The 12500-nt window shown below is 35.4% G+C and overlaps 1 non-coding gene across 1 annotated transcript; it reads right to left on the bottom strand.

Annotated features, from left to right (window-relative positions):
* Positions 1-4406: 4406 nt before the first annotated feature.
* LOC113101994 (5S ribosomal RNA) lies at positions 4407-4525 on the bottom strand. Its single transcript, XR_003290556.1, has one exon. It is a non-coding gene; the product is annotated as a 5S ribosomal RNA (ribosomal RNA).
* Between the last annotated feature and the right edge of the window lie 7975 nt (positions 4526-12500).

Raw genomic sequence — 12500 nt, 5'->3', positions numbered from 1 at the left:
CTTATTAGAATCAATACCAACCCACAACCCCAAAATCTTGATGTGCTGCATTTCCTCCTTGAATTGTATATGCTGCGGTATTTCCTCTACTCTGCCAATCCTCATACACACACTTTTCCCCACATTTACTTTGGCTCCCGACCCTTTACAATATCTTTCTAAAATCCCCATTGCCCTATCAATACTTTGGATGTCTTCTACCAACAAGGTTGTATCATCTGCATACTGATACACTGCTTCTCTTTGGAAATGGTTCTTTATTTGTATTCCTTTGATTTCTCTGTCTGCCTTAATAGCCAAACCAAGTGGCTCGGCTACCAGAGAGTAAAGTAAGGCAGACAGTGGGCATCCTTGCCTGATCGACCTTGTTGGTTGAAAACAATCCGTTAAAAAACCATTGCATTTTATGCATGTTAACACATCTGAGTAAAAAATCCAAATCCATTTTCTAAAATTTTCTCCAAAACCAAAAGCCTTAAGAACATCAAATAAAAACTCATGCTCTACCCTGTCAAATGCCTTTTCTAAATCCAGACTTATTAAAAATCCCCCCTTTCCCTTCTCCTTCATATAATAAATTGTGTCTCTTATACTTTTAACCACATCTACTATATCTCTTCCTTGCACCCCGTATGCCTGTGTTGTTTTTATTATTTTTGGTAAAACCTTTTTTAATCTGTTTGCTAATACTTTTGCTAATATTTTAAAATCTGTATTCAACATGGATATAGGTCTAAAATTTTTAAGATCTTTTGGATTACCGCTTTTTTTGTAAATCATTTTTACCATGCCTATCTTCATTTTTTCACTCAACACCCCCTTCTTGAAAATTTCTTCAAAAACTTCTTTTAAAATTGGCACTAACATTTCTCTAAAAGTTTTATAAAATTCATTAGTCAAACCATCCACACCAGGGCTCTTTCCAGGTTTTAACTGTTGAATTGTCATATCTATTTCTTCTTCCTTAATTTCTTCATCACACAAAATCCTGTCCTCACCTGTTAACTTAGATTTAATTTGTTTAATCAAAAACTCCTCATCATTTTTTCCTATACCTTGTCCCTTAAACATGTCCATGTAATATTGCTTTACTGTTTTCAAAATTTCTTTAGTTTCTGTTTCTATTTCCCCTTTTTTATTTAAGACTTCTTTCAATAGATCAGCCTTCTGCCTATTTTGTTCTAAATTAAAGAAAAAATTTGTGCATCTTTCTCCCTCTACTGCATATTTTGCTTTACTTCTTATAATTGCACCCTTACATTTTTCCTCTTCTAATATCTTTAATTTATCTTGTAGCATTATTGTTTTTTCAATTTCCTCTTTTCCATTGCTTTCTGACACTTTACTTAACTCATTATTCAGGAGTTTGGTTAATTCGGTTTCCTTCTGTTTTTCTAATTTTCTGACATTTTTGCTGTATTCTATTGAACATGTCTTTATTTCCCACTTAACACTATCCCACCATACTCTTTTCTTTTCCCTATACATTCTATTAATTTTGCTTTCTTCCACAATCCCTTTAATACTTTCCTGATATGCATTACTCTTTAAAATCTTTGCATTTAAAACCCACACTCCCCCTCCCCTTTTCACACTTGAAGAATCTAATGTTAAAAATAAGAGAGAATGATCACTAAGACCAACTCGTTTATAATAAACATTAGTAATATTCCCTTGCATTTCCTCTGTACATAAAATATAATCAATCCTACTTTGTTTCAGTTCTTTTAAAACAAATTGTCTTCTTGAAAATTGCCTGCTCGTTCTATTTCTTTCTCTCCACACATCAATCAATTTAAAATCCCCCATCAGTTTGTTCAACTCCTCCCTTCCCTTATCAGTCTTAAAAAACCATATTACTTGCTAAGTCTAATTCTGTAAAAACAGTATTAAAATCCCCCATTAAAATCACCCTTTCATTAATTCTTACATTTGCAGATATTGTTTAAAAAAATTCCACCTTTTGCTTTTCTTCATTTGGAGCATGTATGTTACATATTGTACATCTCTCATTTCCTTTTTCTATTTCAACAGCTAAACATTTCCCTGCTCCATCATTAAACACCACACTTTCTTTTTCACACACCTCTCGTCTTATTAAAATAGCAACCCCTTTCCCAGTTTTCTCTGTACCATTATTACAATGTATATTCCCATCCCATAAATTTTCAAACCTTTTAACACAATAATTTTTCCAATTCGTTTCTTGTAATACAAATACATCCACCCCTCTACATAATTCCCTCATATTTTCAAATTTCTCCACATCCATTAAACCTCGTGCATTAAATGAAACAACTCTTAAAAACATAAAAACAATATAAAATAAATAATTAAAACATTTCATTTTTTTTTCAGTCATGCTCCATATCTCTCAGTACATCAAATCTGTTCTCACAACCCTCCTTGTCTTTTAATATTCCTTGCCTTAAAAATCTTTTCTTTGCAATGTCTATATTGGGTGTTACCTTTAAAGTTCTTCTTCTTTGTATTCCTTCTCGTTCTTTCCTACGTTTCTCTTCTCCTTTTCTCTCCATTCTCCTCTCCTGATAACCTTCCTCGTCGTTTTGTTGTTCCCCATGTTCCTCGCTCATATCCATAGTCTTTTGCACAGTCCATTGAGATGTTGTTATTTCTACATCTAGTTCTTTCTTCTTTTCTCCTGTGTCCCCCTGATGTTCTTTCTCTCCATTGTCCTCTCTCAGTCCACAGTGTTTCTCTTCTCCTTTTCTCTCCATTCTCCCCTCCTGATAATCTTCCTCATTGTTTTTTTGTTCCTCCTGTTCTTTGCTTATTTCCATGGTCCTTTGCACCGTCCCTTGTGATATTGTTTTTTCTCCATCATTTTCTTTTTCCTCTCCTCCTGTGTCTGCTTGATGTTCTTCCTCTTCATTTTCCTCTCCCAGTCCACAATCTTCCCTCTCCTTGTTTAAAACATTGTCCATCTCGGTTTCCCTCTGCTTTTGCCCACCCACATTAACAACCATATCTGTTTCTTGTTCACTACTATTTTCTCCCTCCCCCATCCAACATTCGCACCTCACCAACACTTTCCTACATTCCGGGCACTTCACTGCATTGCAGCTTCTTGCCAAGTGCCCCTGCTCTTTGCACTGGTAACAAATAAAGTCCGGGCAATCTTTAAATACATGTCCTGGATCCATACACAATCTACAGGTTTTCACCTGCCGATCGTGTATAATCCGAAAGTACTGTGTGCCCTCAGCAGTCTCAAACTTGCTGCTATATGGTAGAGATACAACTTCCTTTGGGAACCTGACCTTTACATATCTCGTACCATCTGCTATTTCAGTACCCGGATATGTTCTTCTCTTAATGTTGGTTGAGGGAGTTACACCCCATGCCTCCAATTTATCTAATATATCCTTGTCATCAACATATGCAGGCAAATGCATAAAAGAAACAACATATTCTCTTACTTGTAGCTTTCTAATCTCACAAAATTGTTGCTTGATTCTTAGTCCATCCTCTAGCTTTTCACACTCCTCTTCATTTGATAATGTGATCTCAAATTCTTTGCCTTGTCTTGGTCTTATCACCAAAATCTTTCCTCCTCCAATTTTTTCATTCACTTCTTTGATAATATCCTGCACCGATCCATCTCTCACCTCTGCCAGATCCACAATTACAGTTGCTTCCTTGAATAAATAATCAGTTCTTGCCGTTGTATCCACCGTTGTTCCGTAATCAGTTTCTTTGCCTCGTTGTATCCAAGCCGTTGTCCTGTAGTGTTTTCCGTGTCAAAGCCATTTCCTTGTTCATTTCCATGTAATCAGTCCAATTTTGAAAAAATAACAAAACAAAACCTCCAAAAATAAAAATCCTCCCCAGACAGCCTAGGCTGCTGGGAAGTGTTTGAACTTAAAAACAAAACAAAACAGAAAAACAGAAAAAAAGCTAACTTTAAACAAAAAATGGGTTTACAAACAACAATGGTGAGCCTACTCTCACCCACTACTGCCACCTCACTTCCTGCTAGCACTCTAGCGTTGCCAGGTTGGTATGGCCGTAAGCGAAGAGTGCTGCAAAGAGAGGGCTATTTAAAGACCAGCCCATCTAATCGCCAGTACATTATATAAGTAGGAAAGAAAACCCAAAAGCTTAAAGCACCTGGTATTCCTAGGCAGTCTCTCATCCAAGAACTAACCAGACCTAAACCTGCTAAGATTCAGATATCGGGCATTGACTTTTTTTTTTTTTTTTTTTTTTTTTGCAAGATTATTATATAAATCGTGAAATTTTCCAAAAAGTTTAAAGCACCTGGTATTCCCAGGCAGTCTCCAAACCATGTACTAACCAGGCCCAAACCTGCTAATATTCAGAGATCGGGCATTGGCTCTATTTTTTGGCAAAATTATTATATACTAAGTGAAAAGTTTCCAAAAAGCTTACAGCACCTGGTATTCCCAGGCGGTCTCCCATCCAAGTACTAACCAGGCCCAAACCTGCTTAGTTTCCAAGAGCAGACGAGATCGGGTATAGCCAGGTTGGTATGGCCGTAAGCGAAGACTGCTGCAAAGAGAGGGCTATTTGAAGACCAGCCCATCTAATCGCCAGTACATTATATAAGTAGGAAAGAAAACCCAAAATCTTAAAGCATCTGGTATTCCTAGGCAGTCTCTCATCCAAGTACTAACCAGACCTAAACCTGCTAAGATTCAGAGATCGGGCATTGACTCTATTTTTGGCAAAATTATTATATACAAAGTGAACAGTTTCAAAAAATCTTAAAGCACCTGGTATTCCCAGGCAGTCTCCCATCCATGTACTAACCAGGCCCAAACCTGCTAATATTAAGAGATCGGGCATTGACTCTATTTTTTGGCAAAATTATTATATACAAAGTGAACAGTTTCAAAAAATCTTAAAGCACCTGGTATTCCTAGGCAGTCTCTCATCCAAGTACTAACCAGACCTAAACCTGGTAAGATTCAGAGATCGGGCATTGACTCTTTTTTTTTTTGCAAGATTATTATATAAATCGTGAAATTTTCCAAAAAGTTTAAAGCACCTGGTATTCCCAGGCAGTCTCCAAACCATGTACTAACCAGGCCCAAACCTGCTAATATTCAGAGATCGGGCATTGACTCTATTTTTTGGCAAAATTATTATATACTAAGTGAAAAGTTTCCAAAAAGCTTACAGCACCTGGTATTCCCAGGCGGTCTCCCATCCAAGTACTAACCAGGCCCAAACCTGCTTAGCTTCCGAGAGCAGACGAGATCGTGCATAGCCTTTTTTTTTTTTTTTTTTTTTTTTTTTTATTAAGAAATTTCAATCAATAAAATACAATAGATTAAACACAATCAATAGAAAATACATAACATTGACTTTACACATCTCTACATTACACATCTTCCCTTTACATAGATAATTTAAAAAACTCTTCCATTTTCTGGCAACTTCCACATCTCTACATTACTCATCTTCCCTTTACATAGATACTTTAAAAAACTCTTCCACTTTCTGGCAACTTCCACATTAAATCATTTAAAACACAACAAACCTTTGGGGTAAAAACATCATAAAAAGAGTCTAACATATTTACTCCTTTAAAGTACACATACAGTCTTTCAATATATAATTCTGTTTTTCTTTTAAACACACTCCAAACATCCAACACAATTTTTTCCTTTTTAGCCACAGTTCTTCTGTCCCATATTGCACTTTTCATTAGCATTACACACAGATTGATGAAACTTTTGTTTTTACACTTTTTTTCCCAACCAAACATCACAACTCTGTTCCATTCCATCACATTTTCATCCCACTCCTCAGTCACATCTTTAATTAAACATTTACATTTCCATAAAAAGTCCTCCAGCTCTCTACACTGTAAAAACATATGTAAAATCCCCTCTTCTTCTTCCTGGCACACTTTACACAGAGCATTTTCTTCCATTCCTATTTTATTTAAAATAACATCAGTAAAAACCACTTTATGCCTTATAAAATACTCCAAACGTTCCAATTTTGTTTCCACACATTTCCCTGTCACGTTTCTCCATATACACTCTTTTTTTAAATCTTTGAATTTCTGCACCCAGTATCCATTTACAATCGGCTCTTTAAAAACATCATCTCTAAAAGCACAATAAATCATTTTCACAGTACATTCCTTAAAATCATACAGTTTTTCCCCTAATTTCACATTAATACATTTCTCTTTTGGTTCTCCTTCCATACTTTCTATTCTTTTAATCCACTCTTTAGGTATTGCATTTTTAATGATTTCATATTTATTTTTTATTTCTTGTTCACTGTAATCTTCTTTTGCCTCTTCCATTGCATCCACAATAAATTGTGTCGGTAAAAATCCTTCTTTAAATTCATATAAAACATCTCTCACTCTTGTTATCCCCACATCCAACCATTTCTTTAAAAAAATTTCTTTGTCTTGTTTTAAAATGTTTTTGTTTAAAAACAGAGGTTGATTTAAAATGTTTTCTCTCCCATGTGGATCATACTCTACTTTGTCTAAAAATTTTCCCCAGGCTCTAAACATTTCTCTATAAAACTCTGGTAATCTTTCTGTCATCCAATTCTGCGTTTTCATCCATAAAATTCCATCCCCCATGTTAAAATCCCCACATTTGTTTAAAAAATACTCCATTGTCCTTTTCCATGCTGTTTTGTGACCCTCATCCAGATATTTTTTTACTATTTTAATTCTTAAGCTATGTTTTCTCTGTTCTACATCAATTAATCCCATCCGTCCTTTCCCTACTTCTCCTATTAACGTACTATATGCAATTCTTGACGGTTTACTATTCCATAAAAAATCTAAAAAACATTTTTTCAACCTTTTCTCCACCCACATTGGCATAGAAGTCACATATAAAACATACCACAACTTTGACACCATTAACACATTTAAAATTAAAACCTTCCCTTTTAAACTTAAAGTCCTCAATTTCCAAAAATTTAACCTTCTTTCAATTCCTCCTACTATTTCTTCCCACATTTTTTCTTTAACATTCCTTTCTTCTTTTCCCATTAGAACACCTAAAATCCTTATTTCTTTTGTTTCTTTAAAATGAAAATAATCTGTTAAAACATTTACTCCTCCAAATCTCACATATGTTGTTTTTTCTTCATTTATCTTACCTCCTGATCCCCTACAAAACATCTGTACTACTTCCATTACTTTATTAACACTCTCTATATCTTTAACTATTATTGTTGTATCATCTGCATATTGAAATATTTTTTCATTTCCCCCACTTCCTTCAATGTTTATCCCTCTTATGTCTTCATCTATTTTAATAGCTAATCCCAATGGTTCTGCAACTAAAGAATATAAAAGCGCTGATAATGGACATCCTTGTCTTATTGATCTAGTAATTTTAAAACATTCAGTTAAAAAACCATTACACTGTATTCTTGTTATTGCTCCCCTATATATAATTGTAATCCACTTGATAAAATTTTCCCCAAACCCGTACTTTCTTAAAATTCCAAATAAATATTCATGCTCCACTCTATCAAAAGCCTTTTCAAAATCCAAACTAATAACATATCCTTTTTTGTTTTTTTCTTTCATATATCTTATCCTATCTATTATACTTAAAGTTGTGTCCGCTATATCTCTTCCTTTAACTCCATACACTTGATTTGTTTTAATTATGGTTGGCATTACCTCTTTCAATCTGTTAGCTAAAACTTTTGTTAAAATTTTCAGATCTGTATTCAGCATTGTAATTGGTCTATAATTTTTTAAGTCTACTTTATCTCCTTTTCTTTTATATATCAACTTTAATAATCCCATCCCCATTCTCTGATTCATTTCCTCTTTCTTAAAAATGTCTTCATACACTTCTTTTAAAATACTGGTTAAAAAATCTTTAAAAACGATATAAAATTCACTCCCCAAACCATCTATACCTGGACTTTTATTTTTGTTTAATTCACTTATTGCTCTTTTTATCTCTTCTTCTCTTATCTCTTCATCACACTCTTTTTTGTCTATTTCTCCTACTGTTGTTTCTATTTTATTCAGTAACTCAAATTTCTCTTCTTCCCTCAACCCCTCAGTACTAAACAGGTTTTCATAATATGCTTTTACTTCTTTTAATATTTCCTCATTTGTTTCCACCACTACACCATTTTCCCCTCTTATTTCTTTAATCATTCTAGCTTTCCCTCTTATTTTTTCTAGATCAAAGAAAAACTTTGTACATTTTTCTCCCTCCACAGTATATTTAGCTTTACTTCTTAGTCTTGCACCTTCATATTTTTTCTCTTCCATTTCTTTCAATATTCCCTCCAATTCTTTTATTTTTTGTATATCTTTCCCATTCTCATTTAATTCCTTTCCCAATTTTTCTATTATTTCTCTCTCCTTCTTCCTCTCACATATCTGTATTAATTTGCAATATTTTATTGTGAATTTTTTAACTAAATATTTAACATTTTCCCACCATATCCTTTTATCTTCACTGTACATTTCATTCTCCTTTTCTTTTTCAATAATTTCTTTAATACTTAAAACATACGCCTCATTCTTCAAAACCTCTACATTTAAAACCCATACACCCGGCCCTCTTTTCACTGAACTCCAGTCTACTTGTATAAAAATTGGTTTATGGTCACTTAAGCTTGATTCTTCATATTTAATATTACCGATAAATCCTTCAATGTTCCTTGTACACAAAATAAAATCAATCCTCGTCTTACACATAAAATTCCCTACTAATTGCCTCCTTGAATATTCTTTCTTTTTTTCATTTCTTTCTCTCCATACATCAATCATATTATTTTCTTCCATTAATAATTTCAGTTCTTTTCTTCCTTTATCTTTTTTAAAAACCATTCCCTCACCAATTTCTAATTTACTGAAAACGGTATTAAAATCACCCATCATAATAACTTCTTTATGTTTTTTTAAAAAATCTCTTAATACATTAAAATATTCCTTCTTTTCATTCTCTACAGTTGGTGCATGAATATTAACTACAATAACTTTTTTCTCCTCGTACTCCATTTCAACCGCAATACATTTCCCATCTATGTCATTATATATTGTTTTACATGATACCCCACAGTTTTCTTTTATTAAAATTGCAACTCCTCTACCCAGCCTCCCATCACCATTGTTATAAAAAATCTCTCCACTCCACCTTTTCCTTATTTCAGTCATGTACTCTTCCCTCCAGTTAGTTTCTTGTAATAAAATCACATCCTCTCTTTTACACATTTCTTTCACCTTTTCAAATTTACCCATGTCCATCAGTCCCCTTGCATTAAAAGTAACACAACTTAAAACCATTAAAAGAAATAAAAATAAATACCTTAAAAACATTATTTATCTTCTCCCTCCAGCACTCTTAACACTTCATATCTGTTTACACTTTTTACTCGGCCCCTTGTCATTAACTTTTTTCTTACATTTTCCACATTTGGTTTTACCTTTAATGTTCTCCTTCTACTTTGTCCTCTCTCCCCTCTGTCTTTTCCCATGTTGTCCATCCTTGTTTCTTCTTCACTGCCCATTTCTTTGTTTTGATCATGCATTCCTTGTCCATCACTCTCCACATTATCCAAAAGATTTTTAAAACTGTCCGATATTTCCATTTCTGTCAATTGAGTATTCTGTTCTACTGTTTGTTCCTCATCCATAAAATTATTTTTTCCTTCTTCTTCTTTCTCTTGGTTGCCTGTTCCTCCTCCTGTTTCCTTCTATGGTAATCCTTCATCCCCTTGTCCTTCATCAGTATCTCCTTCCTCTTCAGTGTTTCCTTCATGCACCTGTCCGTCCACCTGATGCTCCAGACCTCCTTCCTCTCCCTCCATCCAACACTCACACTTATTTAAAATTTTTTGACACTCCGGGCATCTGACCGCGTTGCAGTCCCTTGCGAAATGTCCCCTTTCCTCGCACTTGTGACACTTAAATTCAGGGCATTCTTTAAGCAGGTGATCTGGGCTCATGCACAGCTTACAGGTCTTCACCTGGTGGCTGTGCATCACCCTAAAGTACTGCGGCCCTTCTGCTGTTTCCAGCTTTGTGCTGTAGGGCAATGATGCCACCTCCTTGGGGAATCGCACTTTTAAAAACCTTGTTCCATCCTCTATTTCAGTGCCCGGGTAGCATCTTCTTTTTAATTTTGATATGGGATTAACTCCCCATCCCTCCAATTTTCTAAAAATGTCTTTATCATCAAGGTAGACGGGCAGGTGCATGAAGGAAACAACATAATCTCTATTTTGCAGTTTCTTTATTTCACAGTTCACTCCTTTAATTAACAATCCCTCAGTCAGTTCATCACATGTTTCTTCTTTTTCCATTGTCAGTTCATATTCCTTTCCTTGTCTTGGCCTTAGTGCTAAGATTTTCCCATATCCACATTTGTCCGTCACCGCTTTAATAATATCCACAGCTCTCACCTCATTTACGTTCTCCACATTCACAATCACAGTTGCCTCCTTTAAGTATTTCCTTTCACGAAATTTATCTCTTGCATCTTGTTTTTTACCGTGTCCTGCTCGTTGTCGATACTCCAGTCCAGGGTCGTTTGCCTTACGTGTCTCTCCAGCCAATCCAGTGTCGTTTGCCATACGTGTCTCACCAGCCAGTCCAGTGTCGTTTGCCTTACGTGTCTCTCCAGCCAATCCAGTGTCGTTTGCCATGCGTGTCTCTCCAGCCAGTCCAGTGTCGTTTACCATGCGTGTTTCTCCAGCCAGTCCAGTGTCGTTTGCCAATAATCCATCCATTGTAAAAAAATACAAACAAAAAATTAGAGATGTTCCGATTCCGATACTAGTATCGGAAATATCTCCGATACCACAACAAATTCTGGCATCGGCATCGGCGAATACATGAACCCATATACCGATCCGATACCATTTTCTTAAAAAAGACCTAGTTATGACCGCAAGCTTTGCCTAACCGCTGCACGGTTCTTCTTCGCTGCTCAAAATGCATTGAAAACACAGGAAGTTGTGCTGTGTTGCCACAAGCAACCCCTGTTTAGAGCAGCGAAGAAGAAATGAAAACGCGTTAGCAGCCCTGATCTATATATGACTGGATCACTCATCACATTCTAAACTGCCATAAGACAGTGAAGCTGCTTCTATATTATAGATCAGTGGTTAGCAGTATGTCACTGTAGTACCGGTAGTTACAGACTCTCGAGTATATTCAGTACCGGCAGCTGCGTTCAGTCGCTTCCGTGTAAGTCAAAGCGCAGGGCTCCAGACAGTAGCCGAATATATACTAGTGTCTGTGAATATTAAACTGCAAAATACTATTTAAATATTACTCCCGCAAAATCTACATCTCTGTGGGTGACTGGCACAGATGCGCGAGAGCTCGCTGTTTTGTAGTCTCTGCTGTGTGTCATGAGGACACGAACGCATAAACCGTCACTTCATGAGAATTTACCGTTTCATTTGAGAATACTGTCATATCATAAACACAGACACTCAAAGATCTTCATGGCAGCCCATTAAAATAAATGTTTGGTTTACATGAGTAAATTGACAATATATAAAGCTACTGTTGTAGCCTACAGTAATAATAATACGTCTCTATAATAATAATAATTATGCCTAGATGGTTGCTTGTTTTTTACTTGTTTTGTTGTAAAGAGATTATCTGATTAATAGATCTTTTTTTATATTCCTAGACTTATTTGTTGCAGTTTTTTTATACAGTTATATTGTAAAACTTAAATACCTTTTTTAGTTTGCGGTGTTAGATTTTTGGCTGCATTTGAAGTTCTTTTTTGCATAAGAAAATAAATAATACTGTCAAATTCATGTTAGATAATAAAAATACTGTAATAAATACAGTAGTTCACCATGTATTTGTTCATGTTTTATTGAGGGATCTGTCTGAAGCACACCATAAAAAAATTCTAGCAATTTACACAGGGCTAGTAGTATATACAGCTGTATATACAGATACACACCCAGGTATCGGATCAGTACTCGGTATCGGCCGATACCCTGAGCCCAGGTATCGGAATCGGTATCGGGAAGAGAAAAAGGGTATCGGAACATCTCTACAAAAAATTAACCACCTTCCAGCCAGCAAGATGCTGCTGTTAGGTGGTTTAAAACTGAAAAACCACACAAAAAATAAACTAAAAGTCCAAAAACAACTCACAAAACAAACACTAACAGAAAAATCAAAATGGAGGAGAGCCTTCCTCTCCAAACTGCAGCCAACACTTCCTGTAGCTCTCTAGCGCCCTCAGGTTGGTATGGCCGTAAGCGAAGACTGCTGCAAAGAGAGGGCTATTTAAAGACCATCCCATCTAATCGCCAGTACATTATATAAGTAGGAAAGAAAACCCAAAAGCTTAAAGCACCTGGTATTCCTAGGCAGTCTCTCATCCAAGTACTAACCAGACCTAAACCTGCTAAGATTCAGATATCGGGCATTGACTTTTTTTTTTTTTTTTTTTTTTTTTTTTGCAAGATTATTATATAAATCGTGAAATTTTCCAAAAAGTTTAAAGCACCTGGTATTCCCA

Source organism: Carassius auratus, unplaced genomic scaffold (assembly GCF_003368295.1).
Source record: "Carassius auratus strain Wakin unplaced genomic scaffold, ASM336829v1 scaf_tig00217674, whole genome shotgun sequence".
NCBI lineage: Eukaryota > Metazoa > Chordata > Actinopteri > Cypriniformes > Cyprinidae > Carassius > Carassius auratus.
The sequence above is the reverse complement of the archived record's forward strand: the minus strand, read 5'-3'. Positions and strand labels throughout refer to the sequence as shown.